The sequence below is a fragment of the Marmota monax genome, unplaced genomic scaffold, assembly GCF_021218885.2.
Source record: "Marmota monax isolate L192 unplaced genomic scaffold, Marmota_monax_Labrador192_F-V1.1 WCK01_AAM20220418_F8-fsc00041, whole genome shotgun sequence".
Classification (NCBI taxonomy): domain Eukaryota; kingdom Metazoa; phylum Chordata; class Mammalia; order Rodentia; family Sciuridae; genus Marmota; species Marmota monax.
In genome coordinates this window covers 14,881,889-14,903,092 of record NW_026695238.1, presented here as the reverse complement: position 1 = coordinate 14,903,092, position 21,204 = coordinate 14,881,889, and the positions used below count along the sequence as shown (strand labels likewise).

At 38.3% G+C, this 21,204-nt stretch overlaps 1 protein-coding gene across 5 annotated transcripts in view; it reads right to left on the bottom strand.

Annotated features, from left to right (window-relative positions):
• Positions 1-20,223, bottom strand: part of Gigyf2 (GRB10 interacting GYF protein 2) — a 135,664-nt gene extending 115,441 nt beyond the window's left edge. For 2 of the 5 annotated variants that reach the window (XM_058577478.1, XM_058577481.1), the window contains exons 1-3: positions 20,144-20,162; positions 16,393-16,455; positions 14,572-14,635 (exon numbers count right to left, since the gene is read on the bottom strand). The gene's annotated coding sequence lies outside the window, so the exon portion shown is untranslated. Of the gene's footprint in view, positions 1-14,571; positions 14,636-16,392; positions 16,456-20,143 lie in introns of those variants that run through there. The other 3 variants (XM_058577480.1, XM_046439577.2, XM_058577479.1) reach the window with 3 other exon arrangements.
• Positions 20,224-21,204: the final 981 nt, after the last annotated feature.

Genomic DNA, 21,204 nt, shown 5'->3' with positions numbered 1-21,204 from the left:
AGATACCAGTCTCATAAAAAAGCAACTAAATAAAAGGGTAATAATTACAATGTTATAAACACTAAACTACGTAAAATAAGCTCTGGGAATATTGGGAAATCTTCTAAAATAAAATGGAGTAACACTTAAAAAGGTGTTTAGTTATAATAGCTGCTAGCATTCCCTGAGAACTATGTACTTACTAAGAGTCCAAAGTGATTTTATTTATTCTTTTAAATTTTAGATAGATTTTTGGCCCCATTTCGTAGATGACAAAATAGGGCACAGAAAAGTTAAGCAGTTTGCCCAGTGTTAAACCCATATAACGAGGACTCCAAAAATTAAAGCTACAAAGAATGAGACAAAGTCAATAAGGGTAAGGTGGAGAGAAGGCAGTGGATGGAATGCTAAACAAAACAGATCTTAAGTTCTTTGGGGCAGTAAACTGTGGAACGAGGCTAAAAAACTAAAGTTTGGTAAAGCAGGGCTAAGATCACAGAATTCTTTGTATTTTATATCTCAAGGACAATGGAAGGCTATGAAAAAACTTGGGCAGGAAAGTGTCTGAGATGAAAACTATACTTCAGAAAGATCACCAGGGATAACCTGGAGAATGAATTAGCAAGAACTAAAAGGAAAGGAAGGATATTTTAAAACGCCATCAGTAATCACTGAAGTAATCACATCTTGAAATGGTTTGGCTTATGATTTTTCGGTTTTATAACAGTACAAGTTATTTCCATTCAGTAGAAATTATACTTTTAAATTTTGAATTTTTACCTTTTCCCAGACAATACAAATCTTGCAATACCGGACTAGTATCAGTAAACTAGTTTGTAGTCAGCCACAGAATTATGAGGGAAAACGAGTGATGGCAAGTTATAATATTCAGTATAAAGTATGCTAAATGCACTTTAGACTTAAAATATTTTCAACACAAAGTGGGTTTATTAGGATAAAGCACCATCAAAAATCAAGATCCATCTGCCAGTAGAGGAGAAAAGGGTAAAGTCTTCACTGATATGTAAAGACAGCAGTTAAGCTGTCTTTAAGAATTTAAGCATTTAAGGCAAGTTACATAATACAGAGAATATAATTATATATATTTTAAAATATTGTTTATTTATATAAACATGCCCCAAAATATTAATATTTCCATCTGAATGGTGGAATTATGAGTAACCTTCCTAGTAAGTTTCTAATCTGTGTGCATAAGAAAGATAGCAGTGGTAAGAAACACTGAACACAGAAACATTCAAATTTTAAAATTTCTAAATCAAAAAAACTAAAAAAGTCTTCATTCTTCAAAAGGGGACACTCGTGACTTTTAAGAATAGTTGTAAGAGTGGGGGGTAAGGGGGTAAAGTCAGACTGTAGTGGGGTGAGTAGGCTGGGTGAGGAAGGGAAGATCACAAATATAGTCAACTCTTTCAAACATTTTAGCTGTAAACTGGACACGGTGCCATACACAATTCCAGCAATTTGGGAAACTGAGGCAAGAAATTCAAAGCAGGCCTTGGCAACTCAGAATAAAAAATTAAAAGGGCAAAAGGATGTGGCTCAGTGATACAGCACCCCTAGGTTCAATCTCCAGTACACAGAGGCAGTGGGAGGAGGAATCTAAGCTGTAAAAGAGTAAAGAGTAGAAAGAAAATTTTCCATACTTTAAAATACCCACTAAAAAAGAACTAATAGAATCAAAAGATAAAGAAACAACTTAGCAAAACAAATAAAGTCTTTGAGAAGGCACAAAAGAGGAAGATTTCGGGGCTGGGGATGTGGCTCAAGCGGTAGCGCGCTCGCCTGGCATGCGTGCGGCCCGGGTTCGATCCTCAGCACCACATACAAAACAAAGATGTTGTGTCCGCCGAAAACTAAAAAATAAATATTAAAAATTCTCTCTCTCTCCCTCCCTCCCTCTCTCACTCTATCTTTAAAAAAAAAAAAAAAAGAGGAAGATTTCAGAGAATAAATAGGGAAAAACAACAACAAAGACAAAAAACCTTTACTCCTATCCAATTGTGATAAAAGAAAGTAGATCTAAATGAAACGATTGCCTCCAGAGTTATTTTCATGGGTGGTTTTTGGTGGGAAGGGAATCACATTTGATGGCCTGAATTTTTCTAGAGAAGTGAATGACAGAGAAGATGACAGCATAATAGGGTTTGAATGAAGAAGGTAACTGCTTCCCTACAAGAGTGTGGGGTTTTTTTGTTGTTGTTGTTCTTGTTGAATTTAAGAATGCTTAGTTTATTTTTTAAAATAATAATAACAAAAACAATACAGAGTTCCCTCAATTTCCCCTAATGTTCATACTTAAAGAACCAAAGTACAAGCCAGAACCTTGTCTGTAATCCCAGCAACTCAAAGAGGCTGAGGCAGGAGAACTGTAAGTTCGAAATAAGTTTCAGCAACCTAGTGAGGCCCTAAGCAATTAGGCCCTGTCTCAAAAAACAAAAAGAAGAGAGGATGTAGTTCAGTGGTAAAGCACCTTGGGTCAATCCCCATTATCCCAAAGGGGGGCAGGGGGACAGACACAGACAGACGGGGGGACACCACCCATTCATCAAAACTAAAGAGACCAACATTGGTACATCACTATAAACTCCAGAGTTTTTTTTGTTTTATTTTGTTTTTTTTTTATTAGGATTTCACCAGTTTTCCCAACCATGTTCTTGCTCTGTATCAGAATCCAATCTAGGATCCTCAAGGAGATCCCAGTCAAGATAGAGCACCTACTTGCAAGGTGGTAGGCTTCTCTCTCCAACTTAGCAGCCTAGGTATAGGACACCAAGGGCTAACAAAACTAAACATGGGTTAAGTTTTTGTCAGCACAGTAAGAAGAATAAAAGAGCAAAGCAGAAGCTTGAGAGGCTGAGGCAGGAGGATCATGAGTTCAAAGCCAGGCTCAGTAACAGCGAGTAGCTAAGCAACTCAGTGAGACCCTGTCCCTAAATAAAATACAAAATAGGGCTGGGGATGTGGCTCAGTGGCTGAGTGCTCCTGAGTTCAATTCCTGGAACCAAAAAGAAAAAAAAAAAAAAAAAGCAAAGCAAAGAGGATAGCAAAATTGTGACTTAGGAATCAATGGGAAGAAAGTAAAAACAGAAGTTGACGTATGTAAGATTCTGATAATGTCAAAAAGGTATACTAGGAATAAAAATGAAGCACCTGTCCATAGGAAAATCTACAGAAAATCTCAGAGGGCAAAAGGCAAAATTACCAGGGGAAGATGAGCTTAAGGAGGCCTGAAAATATCTTATGAATAGCTTACTACAATGTAGCCGTTCAACAAAAAATGACATTTCAGAGAAGTCAATATAAAGTCTTAAAAAAGGCTAGATGAAGAGAAGAAACTGTGGTATGAGGGTAAGACAACAACAAAGGATGAATAACCAGAAAGACTATCATTCCAGACAATGACAGGCAGAGACAGAAACACAAGGCATATAGGAATTAGCAGGCCCCAAGGATTCTGGGAGAACTTGTCCTAGTACCTTTGAAAGACAAAAATCACTCACACCTTTGAGGAAGAGTCAGAAAAGGACGGAAAATGCTTCTGAGAGAAACTAGGCAAAATATAGTTCTGAGACTACCTTAGATAGCTTATCCTTAAGATATCTTAGCATATCTTTCTCATGCTGAAACCAACTATGACAGAGTAGAAGACAAGGCTCTCATCTCCCTCCTGTGGTCTTTTCTCACCTGTAGATATCCTAGTTTTAAAGATAAGGACTTCAAACAGAGGCCTCTCAACAAATTTTAAAGAACTGGCTTAAAGAGACCAGAAACAGCTGGGGGCAAAGGCACACACCTATAATCCCTGCAAGGCTGAGGCAAGAGTATGACAAGTTCAAGGCCAGCCCCAGCAATTTAGCAAGGACCTAAGGAACTTAGTGACACCCTGTCTCAAAAACTAAAAGGGCTAGGAATGTGGCCCAGTGGTAAAGTACACTTGAGTTCAATACCCAGTACTGAAGGAAAAAAAGACCTGAGAGAATATTTCTATGTGACAACTATTTCTGACCTTGGCCATTACTCAAAATTCCTTGTAAGTGAATTCAAGTAATCTAATCCTTATACAATTATCAGGAAATCTGTCTTCTTCAATAAACTGCATCCTTGTACTTGATAATGTTATGTAGTCTGATTCTTTTGTCATCTTTGAAAAGTCTGTGAGCTAAATTTACCCCTTACTATTGGTTACTTTATCTCTGATTATTAGCATAATTATTTTTACTTTTCTCTGTTTTTCTATTGTTTTCCTAGCTTCCTCATCTTTGTTAAGCTCTTCTTTGGAACTTCACTTATAAGTACATTTTCAAAGAAGGAGAAAGAGAAGAAATCAATCTTATTGCTGGGTTTACAACAAAGAGAAGACAGACTCTGGTCTCTCATCTACCTTAAGAACAGAACAGAGGAACTAGATGACTTGTAGGTTCAGGTAATCACTATCAACATGAAGGAGCTGCAGATCTATGTGTTAAGTTTCAGCTTAACGAACACACAGCAAGGAGAAGACAAAACAGATGCAGAATCAAAATATGGCACAGTGTCTAATGGTTCAACTTTGAAAGTATTCCCTAATACTGACTCCCGGAAGTCTTGATAGACTGATTAGCTACCACCAGTGTTTCACTAACAATTCAGAACATACACTCCTTTGAAAATCTCCCAAATCTTACAAAAATCATCTGCTATTGCGAATCTCTATTTTCTAGGCACATAAAACCCAAGGAAAAAAAAAATGACAAAACCTCAGTTGAAGACCAGCCAATATTATGCAGTCTGCCAACAAGAATAACAGAATGAACACCAAAAAACCTGAATCTGCCCCTATTCTCTACCTTTCTATTCCCCTAGCACCCTTCACATGTGCTAAATAAATGAATAGTTCTGTCCCCACTTCAGCAGTGCACTATTTTTACCTTGACCAGATCTAGACAAAGATAACACACCATTACTAACTTCACTGTGCAACTTAGTTTAACCTACTTCAAAAGAGTTCACGCATTATCTATTAAATCTAAATATATGCCCACCCCATATCCCCATAATCCACTGCTAGGCATATACCCAAGTGAAATGAACTAAAGTTTTACCCAAAAGACAGAAGATTTTCAATGGCATAAGCAAGTGAATGAATTAATAAATAAACTGAAGTATATTCATACAGTAAAATATTACTAGGCAATTAAAAAAAAAACTATTGTTAAAATATTGTATGAATCTTCCAGGTACTCCCCAGCATCTTTTGTTCAACAAAGGAAACCAGCCACAAAGGAATACTTCAGGCATTATTCCATATGTGACGTTCAAGAATTGGTAAAATAATCAGTGGTCACAGATGTCTGAAAAGTGCTCTCCATGGAAGTAGGGACTACTGACAAAGAATAGGAAACCTTTTGGGGTGCTAGAAATGTTCACTATCTAAAAATGGTGATAACAGAGGTATACACAAAAGCCAAAATTTATCAAACTATATACTTCAGATTTATGCACGTTTACTATATTTTAATCCTCAATTTTCTTTTTTTTTGGTGCCAGAGATTGAACCCAAGGGTGCTTACCCACTGAGACATATCTCCAGCCTTTTGATTTTGAGACAGCGTCTTTTAAATTGCTGAGGCTGGTCTCTAATTTGCAATCCTCCTATCAGCCTTCTGAGTCACTAAGACTGAAGACATGTGCCACTGCACTCAGCTCAATTATTTTTTAAAAAGGTTAAATTAGGTAATAAATGGTTTATCTAGAATAGTACAATTAAATATATTCAGTGATCATGAAACTACACTATTTTAAGTGTAAATTTTCTGATAACATAATAATTTCATTCCCTACTTAAATTTTCCCATAAAATTAATACCACCACTTTGAGAAAATAACCTTCAAATCTGTTTTTATTTTTAAACATTTATTTTTAATACCTTTATTCTGTTTATTTATTTACTTAATTTTATGTGGTGCTGTGGATCAAATCCAGTGCCTCACAAGTCCTAGGCAAGTGTTATACCACTGAGCCACAACCCCAGACCAATTTGTCAGTTCTTTAATACCATTAACAAGGACTCAGAACACATTTTCTCATACTTCAGAAAAGAACTAAGTAAAAAGATGAAAAGAAAAGGTCTAAACATGAAGGAGAATCACATACACCACATCACTAGAAAAAGTAGAATTCACTCAACAGAATACAGATACAATAATGTTTATACACAGAGTGTAATTAGTTATTATACTTATGCCAAAATAAGACAAAGAGAACACAAGATCAAGATATATTAGTGAGCCAGGTATAGTGGCACATGCCTATAATCTCAGTAGCTCAGGAGGCTGAGGCAGAAGGATCACAAAGGTCAAAGCCAGCCTCAGAAACTTAGCGAGGCCCTAACCAACTTAGGGAGACCCTGTCTCAAAATAAAAAATAAAAAGGGCTAGGGCTGGGGATGTGGTTCAGTGGTTATGTGCCCCGGGTTCAATTCCTGGTATCAGAAAAAGAAAAAAGAGAGAGAAATATTAGTGAGAGTAATGATTTTTTTCCTCCACTTTCATAACCTGCAATAATATTCTTGAATTACTTTACAACAAAATGTTTTTAATTACCATAAAAAGCATATGCCTGGTCTATTATGAAATACTTATACAGCCCCAAAATAAACATCATAGAAAGTTAAATATTCTTTTCAACATTAATTCAGTTTAAAAAAAAAAAAATGGGTGGTACTGGGAATAGAACCCAAAATGCTTTACCACTGAGCCACATCCCCAGGACTTTTTTTATTTTGAGACAGGGTCTTGCTACGCTCCTAAGGACTTTCCTAAGTTGCTGAGGCTGACCTTGAACTTGCCATCCTACTACCTCAGCCTCCCAAATTGCTGGGATTACAAGGCATGTGCTACTGCATCCAGCTTAAAAAAAAAAAAAAAAAAAATTTAATGAAATAAAACAAATTTTTAATGAAAAAATTAGACTCAGGAGAGGTGTCCAAGCAACTTGCGATACTAAGGCAGGAGGTGAGAGCAATCGATCACAAGTAAGATCAGCCTCAGCAATTTAAGGAGACACTACCTCAAAATAATAATATAAAAAAGGTTGGCAAGATACCCAGTGGTAGAACACAACTGGGTTCAATCCCCAGTACTATTAAGTAAATAAATAAATGAATTCTTCTATTATAGCAAATATTATTAACATATCATTAATATGTAAACATTTTAATAACAAATATGTTAACACATTTTACTAATTACAAAATTCTATGAAGTAAAATTAGGTTTGAATTATTCACTTTATTATTAAACACTTAATCCAAGGAACTAAAAACAAAGAATTTTTTTTCCAGAAAGTCCCCAAAAATCCAAGGAAGAATCTACATATCAGGCCCACACGTTGTATCTGAAATTATTCTTATAGGATTATCTTTTTAAAAATTACAGATGTTCGGATAATTTCTCCTTATCCTAAAAGGAATGTAAATTCCTAATTTGTAAGATTGTGGCAAATACTGCAACCTAGTACAACTCAGAACCATTACCCATACTATAAAACCAAAGTCAACTTTATGCCTAATATTCCAAAAATCAAGATCAATGTAAACATTCACCCACAAATATATGGATAAACAAATACTGTAATAGTCTTAACTTGGAGTACTCTTGGCATTTAAAAAAAAGCAAACTATCAATATAAGCAACATGGATGAATCACAGACATTACACTAGGCAAAAGAACCCAGACACAGAAAAGATACATACTGGATGACTCGGAATGATTCTGTTTACATAAAATTCTAGAACAGACAAAACTAATCTAGTTCCAGAAAATAGATTATTAGCAGGGGAAAGGACCACAAAAAATTGGAGAAAATTCCTGGGGGGATGAAAGGTTATTTTAATTGAAGTGACGGTTACACAACTATGTATATTTGTCAAAACTTATCAAAGTGTACACTTAACATATATACTTAAAATGAAGGCCTTTCATCATATATAAATTACACCTCAAAAAAGTTAATTTTTATAAAGACTACACTGGGTTGGGAATACAGCTCAAAGGTAGAGTGATGGCCTAGCATATGCAAGGCTGTGGGTTGATCCCCCAGCACCACCTAAATAAATAAATAAATAAATAAATGGGTGGGAAAAGGCTAAGCTTATTGAAAATGAATAGACTCCCCCTCAAAATAAAACAAAGTTTAAAATTCAGTTCTGCAAGAGCACAGGTGGAATACAGTGGACAAAACATGATAGAGTATCAATGTTAATGACGCATCAAAGTCAACATGGATGGTTACAGGTCATGTTGACAGTATGTGCTCTTGATATGAGGTGACATAAATGGCTCTTTACTTCCTCTGATTTTTCTTCTAAAACCCACAATTCCAGTCTAACCCTGAAAAAAAAAAAAAATCACTCTTCGAGAAGCATTCTATAAAAATACTTGACTGGTAATTCTTTAACTTGTCAAGATAATCAAAAATAAGAGAAATCATCAGAGCTAAATGGTGCCTGAAGAGACAGGACTAGACATAATATGGTATTCCTGAACAGGGTCCTGAAACAGAAAAGTACACTAGATATAACCAAGGAAATGTGAATAAATGATGAACCCTGGTTAATAACAATGTATCAGTACTGGTTTAGTAACTATAACAATGTACCACAGTAACATGTTAATTTCAGAAAATTCTTTGTACTATCTCCTCAATTTTCTATATATCTAAAATAGTTTTAAAAAATAAAGCCTATTATAAAAACAAAGAAACCTAAGCTATAATAAAAAGTTCTTTTACATTTAAAAAAAATACAATTCCTTGGTAATATTTGTCCTATCTCCAGTGCCAACAGACACACATGGCATAGCTACAGTACTCAACAGTGGAGATTAATAGGACAGTTCCATCATAGCTGTAATTCTGGTGAACACTGCTGGTATAAGTTATTTTTAAAAGAATTATAACTGATCACGTCCACAAATCACAATCTGTCAGCACTAAAAAACCCTCCATGAGGGCTGCAGATGCAACAGTGGTAGAGTGCATGCTAAGTATATGCTAGGCCCTGGTCAACTCCCAGCATCAAAAAAAAAAATTAATTTAAAAATGTTTTAAACACTCCATGATATGTTTACTCCTATTTGAAACAATTTTTAAATCATTTTTAAGAACGCAATGTAAGGTGTAAATATAACACTGAGAACTATTCAAAGCACCCGTTCACAAAGTATAGCCTGTGGACCTACAGACTCTGTTTCAGATCATTTTCAATGTCAAAAATCATATTCACATCAAGGGCAGTGACACACACCAATAATCCCAGCAACTCAGGAGGCTGAAGGAGAAGGACGTTGAGCTGGAGATCAGCCTAGGCAATTTAGTGAGACGCTGTCTAAAAATTTTAAAAAGACTGAGGGTATAGCTCTGTGCACTTGTCTAGCATGCTCCAGGTCCTGGGTTTGAGGTCCTAGGTTCCATTCCCAGTATTGCAAAAAAATACATTAAAAAATTGGAATTCTGGAAAACTTTTATTTACCACCAGGAGATTCACAGTTTTCCAGTACTTAGATTCTTAATAATTTAAAAGCTTTTCTGATGAGTATTGATATTAAAGTATTTTGACACTATATAAAATAGGCACTCAATATACAAGACTAATGAATTTTAAGATTAGAGCACACAAAAAAAAAATTTCACTGATATACTTCAGATTCCACAGTGCAACAAACCTTTAAAAAACTGCTACAGCTGAGCATGATGGCACATGCCTGTAATCCCAGCATCTCGGTGAGACTCCGTCTTTAAATAAAACCTAAAAAGGGCTGGGGATGTGGCTCAGTGTTTAAGTGCCCCTGGATTCACTTCCTGATCCCCCCCCCCAAAAAAAAAAAACCTACTGCTTATCCAATTTTATCCTAATATCAAAGGATACACAATTATCTGAAAAAGCTGCTAAGATACTCCTTTTTCAACTACATAACAAACTTATAAGGATGATTTGCCTTGTATAAAGCCAGGCATAAAAACAATTTACAAAGGCAAAACAATGACATTCTTCTCACCTGATTTTTTAGAAAGGTTTTAGAAAATAGGTATTGTTCATTTAAAAATGCCTTTGTTAACCTACGGGTTTATTATTTTTAAATGAATCAATTGTTTTAAATTTATCAAGATAAATACAGACAGATGTAACTAAAAAAACAAAAATTCTTCGGGGTTCTTTGATAACTTTTTAGAGCATTAAGGGATCCTCCTGTGATTTGAATGTGTCTCCCAAAGTTTTGAAATAATCCCAGTCCAAAAGTATTGAGAGGTGGGGCCTATTACAGGTGATTAGGTTACAAGGGCTCTGCTGTCAAGATTGGATTAATGTTGTTAGGCTGGAAGTTGGTCAGTTACTGTTGTGAGTTTAGCCCCTTATTACTTGCTCACTCCTTCCCTCTTTCATTGCATCATGGATGATGCAGACTGCAGGCCTACACCACATGCTAGCATCAGACTTCCCAGACTCTAGAACCACGAGCTAAATAAATTCACTGTTCATTATAAATTATCCAGTTTCAGATATTCTATCATAGCAACAGAGAATGGAGTAAAGCAGGTCCTAAGATCAAAAAGTTTATTAAAGAGTTGGAGATGAAGCTCGGTGGTAGAGTACCTGCCTACCATGCATGACTCCAAGTTCAATCTCCAGCACCACACACACACACACACACACACACACACACACACACACACACACAAAGAAGAAAAAGAAAAAAGTTACATCCACCTCAGAGGAAGAGGGAAAAAACAGCAAGAAAAATAAATTAATAAATTAAAACAAACACACACAGCATATCAAGGAGCATAAAATATCACACAAGGACACCAAGACCCAAACATGACACTTCCTTAAGAAATATGTAGGGTTTTAAATTGCATTTTTTCCAAGAACAGAAGGACTTCACACTTTGAATTTGATTATGTGACTCTCCCACTAAACTGTAAGCCTCATAAAGGCATGATAGAATGTTTTCCCCACCATTAGGGATAGCCCAGCACCCAGCACAAAGCAAACACTCAAATATTTGTTGTATTAAAAAAATGTTAAAAAAGATCTGCAAAAAGGGCCAGGGGTGTAGTTCAGTGGTAGAGCATTTGCCTAGCACAAGTGAGGCACTGGGTTCAATCCTCAGCACCTAATAGAAATAAATAAAGTTATCGTGTCCATCTTCAACTAAAAAAAAAAAATCTACAAACAGAACCCACTGACTTAACTATTCAAAACTTCTAAATATAAAATTTTACAATAAAATTTACCTATCTACATAGTAATAACAATCATAAAAACTACCATGTGTTGAGAGCCTATTTATTACATGCCAGGCATTGTACTGGGCACTTTAGATTTTTTAATTCCCATGACAACCATGGGGTATACTTTACAGGTAGAAAGGTAAGGCTGTAAGAGGTTAACTTATCTAAAATTATGTGAAATAAGTAACAGAAAATTAAAACTATATCTTTGCTCAAAAACATTCAAGCCTTTTACCACCTATTGATATGGGGCTTAATACTGCTTGGTTACCTTTCTTTCTACTTCTTGGCAATTTTTACTAGAACCTGTTTTGTGAAAAGTCACTTTTTCCTCCTTTTCCCAGTCTTCTACTCTGTTCCCCGTCCCCAAATTCCCACCCCTTTACATCATTCAATTAAGCAATATATTAAGCCTACAACTGGAGATAAACGGATGTTCTTATAAAATACTATCAGAAACCTCATTAAGAATGGTGAGAGCTGAGGATGTAGCTCAGTTGGTAGACTGCTTGCCTAGCAAGTGCTTGCCTGAGCTCAATCCCCACCACCAAAAAAAAAAGGTGAAAACTAAAGTCTAAGGAAAAGTATCAGTTTCCAGAACACAAATTAAAGCTCTCTGACCCACTGGTCTTGCAAGATGGCTTCACATCCAGTTACACAGAGTTCACATGGCCATGGTTTGGGAATCCTTTCCCAAGGAACTGATCATGAGAGTCCCTGGAAATCTCCATCTCATCAAGGTCTGTGCCATGATTCTCTAATTAGAAAGCACTAAACCTTCAGCAACTTAGCGAGACCCTGTCTCAAATTCTTAAAAAACAGGCTGGGGATGTGGCTCAGTGGTTAAGAGCCCCTGGGTTTAATCCCAAGGAGGGAGGGAGGGAAGGAGGGAGGGAAGGAAGGGAGGAAGAATTGGGGCTGGGATTGTGGCTCAGGGGAAGAGTGTTTGCCTAGCATGTGTGAAGCACTAGGTCCGATTCTCAGCACCACATACAAATAAATAAATAAAATTTGAAAAAAAGAAAGTACTAAGATGGTATGTATGGCTGTCAATTCCTTGTCAGTCTCTACAACCAAAGGACCTATGCTAAAGAAAACAGAGCTCCAAAGACTTCCTCCAGGTCCAGGAGAACTTGAATAAACAGAGCTTTGTCTCCAAAGAACGTCCTGGCTACTAAAGATCACCCTGTTACCATTACTATCATTGTCCCTATGGTTTCCGAACAATATGTAAGCATTTCTCTTTCCCCCCTCTCTTTTAGTGAAAAGATAAAGAGTAAAATTAGCAAAAGTGAACTATTCTAGGAAAAATTACAATGCCATGTTATCTGATAATCTCACCACAAGCCAATGTTTTCCAGAGAGGAATGCTCAGTTTATAAAAGTTTTACACAGAGTATGTTGAAATAATATGTCTTAACTCAATGTCTAGATTTAAGAAAAATGCACAATTTGAGAAAAGAATCTTTTAAAAAAAAAAATAGCTAGCTGCAATTTATTTAAAAAAAAACATCCTGAATGGAAAAAAAAAAAAAAAAAGTATCAGGGCTGGCTCAGGGTAGAGTGCTCACCTAGTGCGAGTGAGGTACTTACTAGGTTTAATCCTCAGCAACATATAAAAATAAATAAAAAATCAAGGCACTGTGTCCACCTACAACTAAAAACTATACACTTATAAAAAAAAGATATAAGAGGAAGTCACATACATGGCCTGACATTAGACATATCACTCAAAATCACTTTTACAGTGATATGGGCTTTGCATAGTCCTAGCTAGGCTTTGCATCGAAAAATCTAGATATCTGAATATTAACAAAAGTTAAATAATCTTACTTATTATTTTACTTATTTCTTAAGAAAGAGATTACCAGTATATAAAAGCTACAAACACAATCAAAAAAGATTTCAAATAATTCCAATAAAAAAAATTTACAGCTGGGCACAATGGCACACACCTGTTATCCCAGTGACTCAGAGGATCACACAGGAGGACCACAAGTTTTAGGCCAGCCTGGACAATTTAGCAAGACCCTACTTCAAAAAATAAAAAGGGCTGGAGATTTAACAAGTGGTAGAGTGCCCTTGGGTTCAATCCCTAGTACTGCAAAAAACAATAACATCTGTTAAAAAAAAAAATGAATCGAGGAGCCGGGCATGGTGGCGCATGCCTGTAATCATAGTAGCTCAGGAGGCTGAGGCAGGAGGATGGTGAGTTCAAAGCCAGCCTCAACAACTTAGTGAGGCTCTAAGCAACTTAGCAAGACGCTGTCTCTAAATAAAATATAAAAAGAGATGGGGATGTGGCTCAGTGGTTAACCACCCCTGGGTTCAATCCTGTGACCAAAAAAAAAAAAAAAAAAAAAAGTCTAGAAGCTTCTAGGTGAATCTGCCTAGAATAGCCATTGCTCTACCTTCTCTAAGAACCAGCAAAAAACTGAACCAAGTACAACCAATCAAATCTTCCTTCCCAGGAACTTAAAATTTAGACACTGAGCTAACAATCAATTGGCTAGTGGCACTAGACCTTGGGTTCATCTGTGGCTCCAGGAATGAAGCAGCTATTTTCTTCCACTTATTTGTTAAAGCATAAAAGGCAGGACTACAGAAAGACAACTAAGGCAAGACAAAGAGAGGATACTTCTGAACAACTGGGAGTAAAATGCTATCTAAACTACCTTGGTTCCTGAATACATCCCAATTTCTGGTTCACATCCCTCATGAAGCCAACTATTCTTGGGTTCTTTCATGATAACTCGGCCCCTCAGCACTCCTGACCCAAAAGCATGCCTCTTCCTGTTTCCAGCTATCAAAAAAATCATTAACAGGGGCTGGGGATGTGGCTCAAGGGGTAGCGCGCTCGCCTGGCATGCGTGCGAACTGGGTTCGATCCTCAGCACCACATACAAACAAAGATGTTGTGTCCGCTGATAACTAAAAAATAAATATTAAAAAAATTCTCTCACTCTCTCTCTCTCTCTAAAAAAAAAATCATTAACAGTTTAAAATGCAAATTCACACCAGGATCAATGTAGAAACAGTATGTTATTCTTACAGTTCATAAAGGATCTAAGAGGTACCACAAAAAAAATTTCTAATCACTAATCATAACCTCAGGAAAAATAACGGAAACCTAATATAGCAAAAATCAACTTTTGAGCACAAGGATTTAACTCTGTGGTAGAGCACCTGTCAGAGCACTTGCCTAGTATGCACAATGCCCTGGGTTCTATCCCCAGCACCACACACACACACACATCACCTATTAAGCCCTCAACTTTCAGCTCCCCTTCCAGCTTACCTGTTCAAAAGTTCTGCTGGTTCACAGCAGGAGGTTTGAGCAGATTTTTCCGGCCCTTTTAACACTGTAAACAATAAAAGTATTAATGTAAATCATCTAGCAAAGTTTAAAAGTATAGCTTTTTGTCATGAATATATTTCACAGGAAATGGTTTTCAAACTTGGTTAAAATATTACAATCACCTGGTATGTTTATTATAAACTTGATTTCCTGCTGGGTCTGGAAAGCCTATAGTCCCAGCTACTAGAAGGTTGAGGCAGAAGGATTACTTAAGCTCAAGAGTACGAAATCAGTCTGATCAATACAGTGAGAGTCTCATCCCCAAGAAAAAGATAAAACAAAACAAAAAACTAGATTCTCTCATATCTGGAGACCTGGGTAACACCTGAGTAGAAATGAGAAGTAAATATTTTAAACAAAATTCCTAAATGATTCTAATGAACCAGACAAATGACTACCACTACAGGGCTTCAAGAAAATTATTATTATTATTGGGAGTTTCATTCAAAACCACATTATAGCCAGGCACATTATCTGTAATCCCAGCGGATTATGAGGCTAAAACAGAAGGATTGCAAATTCAAGGACAACCTCAGCAAATTGGAAGGGGCTAGTAATGGAGCTCAGTGGTAAAGTGACCCTGGGTTCAAATTCCAGTACCCGCCCCCCCCAAAAAAAGCATCGATTATAGGGCTTTGATAATAATCTTTAAAGAATCTTTAAAGAATAGCTGATAGAAAATGAAGTAGCATCATGGCCACATGCGAATAATCACTGAGCCCCCAGAAATCTGACTAGCGCCAACAAAATGTCCAAGGAACAAAGCTACCAGGTGCACTTCCAGCTCCAAAATTACAACATGCTTTTAATACTGTGTAGAGGCAGAATCTTAAAAATCCACAAGATGGTGATATTTCAAGTGACAAGGAATAGACTGAACCACAATAGCCTCAAGTGGTATCTTAGCTAAAATCAAGATGCTTTGAATACTATCAAAGAATAACTTAAAAAGTTGTTAATTTTATTAGCAGCAAGAAAGCAACTTGAGAAAGCCATTTCCACTTTTGATTGAATTTTGCAAAGTAGCCATATTATAATGTTCAACTATAGCCCTTGCATCCTACCTTTTTTTAAGATCAAAAGGAAAAGGGGGGAGAACTAAATAAAAAAAACAAACTTCTACAGGCCTAACTCAAGAGAACAAGTTCCAGGTTATCTCCTATTGTAAGTACAAATTAAGTTCAAGTTAATAAACCCTGTAACTAACAAGAAAATACAAAACTGTGTTCTTTATTTAATTACTTTAAGGAAATATGTAATACCTTATATTTTACAAATATGTTCATAAAATAAAGTTTGGTCACTCAAAGAATTAGTCTCCTCATTTTTCTATTGCTACTCCTTTTCCCAACCTCACACTAAATTATGGGCAATTCATAAAAAATATAATTTTTCATTCCTACATTAATCTAGTATATTTCTCATTCATCTGAGAGTATGACAAAATAGAAAAAACAATAATCTGATCAAAGAATACTGAACACTTCCCTAGCATGCATGAGGATCTGGGTTCAATCCCCAGAACCATAAAATAAATAAATAAGCTTATTCTTGAAATAAAAAATTCCTTTTATTTTTAAAGAGAGTAATTCTTCAGGGCATTAAAAATGAATGGAAACTCCAAAACTTTATCAGCATAAAATACTAGTAAGAGTCAAGGGGAGGGGAGGAAGAAAACCTTGGGTTCAGTCTTTTACAGCAATGATCAAAGAATGTTAAGGCAATTCAAAGTGTTAAAAGGAAAATGGACATTTAACTTGCCTCTATGACACCTGGATTAACACCAACATAGGCTGTAGATTCAACCTAATGAGACTGGTCCCACTATAGAATAAAACAGAAAGTACATAAAATTTAATCAGCAGGGACAAATAGAGATCTGCAAACAAACTCAGTTTTTGAAAATGACATCAAATATCTTTTTAGAAGGGACAATAGGAATCTTTTCACCCAAAAAGGTCCTCTTAGACAGCAATCACTATCAATAGTATCATCTTCCAGTGTGAAGGTCAATAAAAAGAGAATAGACATTTGGAGTATTAAAATGCAGAGTCATGAGAACAAATGAACTGATTATGACATCAAAGTAATTAAAATTTGGAAATGTCATTTTGAAAATTCAAAAAAGGAACAAGAGGGAGAAAGGCAATTAGCTAAAACACTACCTCATCACTACCATCATTGACTGTGTCCCCTTTTATCAAGGAGCTCCATTCACACACTGACCTTGTTAATTCTGTCTTCACATGATTTTGAGGCAAACCCATTACAAATTATTTTTCACATAGGCAAAAAAAATCAGCAAAAACACTTCAACCCTGAAGTATTTAATTCTTCCAGTAAACTAAAATGAAAGGACATTTATCAACACTCAGGAATAAGAATATGGAGATAAACTGGAAGAAAATCAGTAAAAAATTTTTCCCCAGTCTATTAAATATTAATTTGAGAACTAGTCTTAAAGGTAAAAGGAATAAAAAATCAGCAAAAACAAGTTTTACACACGTGAAACACTATAAAGGAAATAAATACAAATTAGTGGGAGAGTCCCTGTGGTATTTACAACTAGACAAAACAGTACAGAATTAAAAGAAATTCTTTCCGGATCAGTTAAAAATAACCTGCATTAATATACTGATTCTACCTCATTATATTCCTTAATCACCTATGTCTAAACTTCAAAGGAAATCCTCATTACCCTATATTTTCAAATATTCTTCAATTTCCAAAGATCCCTTCCTACAAATCATTCCTTTCAAAACTGTTTCAAGGCAGTCTAGCATCAATCTCATTTTAAGTCTTCTTTTTAAATTTTTTTTTTTAATTTTTTAGTTGTAGATGGACATAATACCTTTATTTTTTATTTTTACATGGTTCCAGGGACCGAACCCAGTGCCTCATGCATGCTAGGCAAGTGCCGTACCACTGAGCCACAACCCCAGCCCTTAAGTCTTATTTTTGAGAAAAAAAAATTCATTAACAATTTTCTAAAATATGTGAACATCCTGAATTTTTCCAAATGTGATTTCCCAGTCACATTTGGAAATGCTGGTCTAAATCTCCAAATCTGATTTTCCTAAGAGTCACAGAAAAAAGGAAAAATTCCAGGACAGCGAATGCCACATCTCATCTTTGTACAAGAGATAGGTACACACACTGCCTCCAGCCTTCCAGTCTCCCTCCCACCTCTAGGTGAGCCTCAGTGCTTTGCCCAACTTGGTTTTTGTCTCAGGGTCTTTGTCCTTGCTGTCTCCAAACCTGAAGCACTCTTGCCCTTGTCCTTTTTTTTAATATTTAATTTTTTAGTTTTCGGCGGGCACAACATCTTTGTTTGTATGTGGTGCTGAGGATCAAACCCGGGCCCCCGCATGCCAGGAGAGCACGCTACCACTTAAGCCACATCCCCAGCCCTTGCCCTTGCCCCTTTACTTATTCAGGTCTTTCCACAAAAGTTAGCTTATCCATAAAGCCCCAGGGGACTCAACTTAAATTTAACCCCTCCCAACTCCCTATTATCCTATTTCCCTTCCTCATTTTTCTCCCACATCACTTACCACTATACAGATGGTCCCCAACTTAAAATAGGGTCATCTTATGTCTTTTCAACTTCACTATGGTACAAAAGGCAATACCCATTCAATAGAAACCATTCTTTGAATTTTGATCTTTTCAAGAGCTAATGGTATGTGGTACAATACTCTCTGGCAATGCTGAACCTTGACAGTGAGCCACAACTAGCAGCATGCAATTATGAAGGTGATCAACCAGTGTAAACAACTGAGACTCTACAGTAGTCTATGTTGTTAAGTTGTGATGTGCACTTTTAAGTATGTTAAATGCATTTTTGACTCAAAGTATCTTCAACTTGGCGGGTTTATGGGTATGTAACTTCATCCTTAAGTCAAGGAGCATATGTATATTTTACCTAAGTTCATAATTATCTGTCTAGAAATGAGCTCCATGAATGTTGGGTCAGTTTTTTGCTCCCAGCACCCAAGAGTGTATTAAGTACTCAATATTTGTCAAATGAATGAATGAATATGAAACACACAGTGCCTTCTCCCTCACCAACCTCAAAACTCTAAAAGTGCTCTGTCAAGTAACAAAAGGGTGTGAAGGCTTTTCCTTTCTAGTGAATCACTGCCATCATCAGTGTTAAATGTCAAAGGATCATATGACATTTTCCCGATACAAGCCACTTCTAATTTTTTTTTCTAATGTGCTCTTCTGAAATTAATATCTGATGTAAAAGAAATATACATATTCCAGCTTAAAGCAATCCAAAAGCTGCTACATTAACTGGTAAATCACGTAAAAACATCAATGAGAGAAAACATTTACATTCTAACCAAATCGGTCAAACTCTTCAAGACCAGAGCTGCAAATATTATAGGATGAAAGCTAATGTACAGAAAAGATGTCCAAAAACAAAACTGGGGTTGTTTTTTCCCCCTAATCTAGGGAGTCACTGGAGTGAATCTAAGAGGGAAATACTACATAAAGACAGAGAATCTCCCCTCAGTACGACACTGCGAACCAAAACTCCCATAATCCAAGGTTCACAGCACGGGACAGGAAGCTTTCCACAGGTTCTAGTCCCTTACCTAATCCTCCAGTTAAATTAGCATACTTACCTTTCTTTCAGAGAAACTAGGTGTGTTTAGGAAAGCTGGGGAGAGGACCGGGGAAATGCAAAGCCACGTTATTTATCGCCAACCACGGTCATACAAACCTGCTTCTTCGTACCCTCCTTCCCTGCCCATTTGATTTTTCCAGTCACAAAACTGAAGTGTCCAGAGTGGTTCGTGGGAAACTGCTTACAGTTAAGACTAATGCCCGTTTCAACCTGAGGTGAACGTTCGGGTCCCCAAAGCTGCCACCGGCTCTACACGCCCAGCCTCGGTGCCAGGTTCCGATCATGGCTCCACCTTGCCTCGGGCCTGGTCCCGACCCAGTCCTCTCGCCAGGGAAGCAGTCTCCCCGTCCAGATGCTCCGCGGGGAAGGCCAGGGTGCACCTCCCGGGGGCAGGTGCGGGCTGCAGGGCCGGCGGGAGCAGCTGTCCGGCCGCAGCAGCTGTTACCCGGGCACGCCGAAGCTGGGCGGGCGTCCGGCCCCGGGGAGCGGCGAGCGAAGGCGAGCCCGCTGGCCTGGGCGAGCCGGCCTGGCGCTGCCCACCCCTCGCCTCCTCCCTTCCTCGGCTCCCCCCGCCATGCCACGGGGGCCCCGGCGGAGGGGCTGCCCGCTGCTGAGACGCGCCCGGGCCCGCCGGGCCCCTCGCCCGGAAGGAGGCTCCCTCCTGCCCCGCACCAGACCTGTCCCATCGCCTGACGCCCAGAGCCGACCGCGGCCGCAGCCGGGGCGGCCTGTGGGTGTCCATGCGGCCCGGCCGGGTCAGCCAAAAGCGGCGGGGACGCGAGCGCGAGCGGAAGGCCTAGGCGGCCCGGGCCGCGGCGGCGGGGCCAGGGAGCGGAGGGCAGCCGGGCTGTGGAGCTAGACAGAGTCGCTGGTTACCTGCGGTCCCGGACAGGGAGTCTCTCAGAACCCAAGTCAGTCCTCAGCCTCAACAACACAAGATGGCCGACACGTCGCCACGCACGTCACGTGACAGCGCGCTCTCGGTCACGCCCCCTGACCCGCCCCCGGCCCGCCCCACTCCCGCCCCTTTCCAGCCTCCCACGACAGCCTTCCTTTCCGAAGCTGCCCGCCCCACTGCCCGAACACGCCCCTGCGCGAGACCCGGATGAAACGCTGACAGAGGGCGGGGCAGCACAGTGCGCAGGCGCTTGGTGGGCCACTTCCTGTCCTTGAGTTGAGTCCAGAGTTGGATCCTGGCCAGGGACCCTGTGACTCACTATCCTATGCACCCAATCCATGGCCAGTTTGCAATTCAAAAGTCTCCGAATAACTGAGGGACTGATCTTTCAAGCTAGAACTTTTCCGCAGCTTTTCGTCCAGCACTTTCCTGCCAGTTTATCATAGGCGATGGGGCAGTGACAAAAGCTGAGACTCAAAGCAATTTTATCTTTGAGGGAACTGGGAGTTCATTCTGAAGTGTTGGAAGACGACAGCTGGGAAGGACTTAGAGCTCAGACTCCCGCCCAGTATCACTGGGCCTACAACCCTTTGCTTCAGTGCTCCGTTTTGGGGTAAAACACGGGACACCCAGCAATATTTGGAACATAAACTAAGAGGGTTTTTTCCCCAAAAAATTCAAGTTTAACTGGCATCCCTGGTTGTGTGTGTGTTGTTGTTGTTGTTGTTGGCAGAGCTGAGGACTGCACCCAGGGCCTTATGTATGCTACCACTGAGCTATATCCCCAAGCCTGGGCATCCCATGTTTTGATTCGTTAAATCTGGTAACTTTACCCTTCCCATGTCATAATTCTTTCCTGTGCCATCTGTCTCTCCCCTTCTACAAGATCTTTCCCAACAACTTAAAAAAAAAAAAAATCCTCAAATTTATCTCCCATCTTAAAATTTCCCTTCCAGCTACCTCTTTGTGCCTCTGATCCCTTTCATAGACAAACAAGCACGGAAGAGTTGTTTATATGCACTTCCAGTGCAATTTCTGT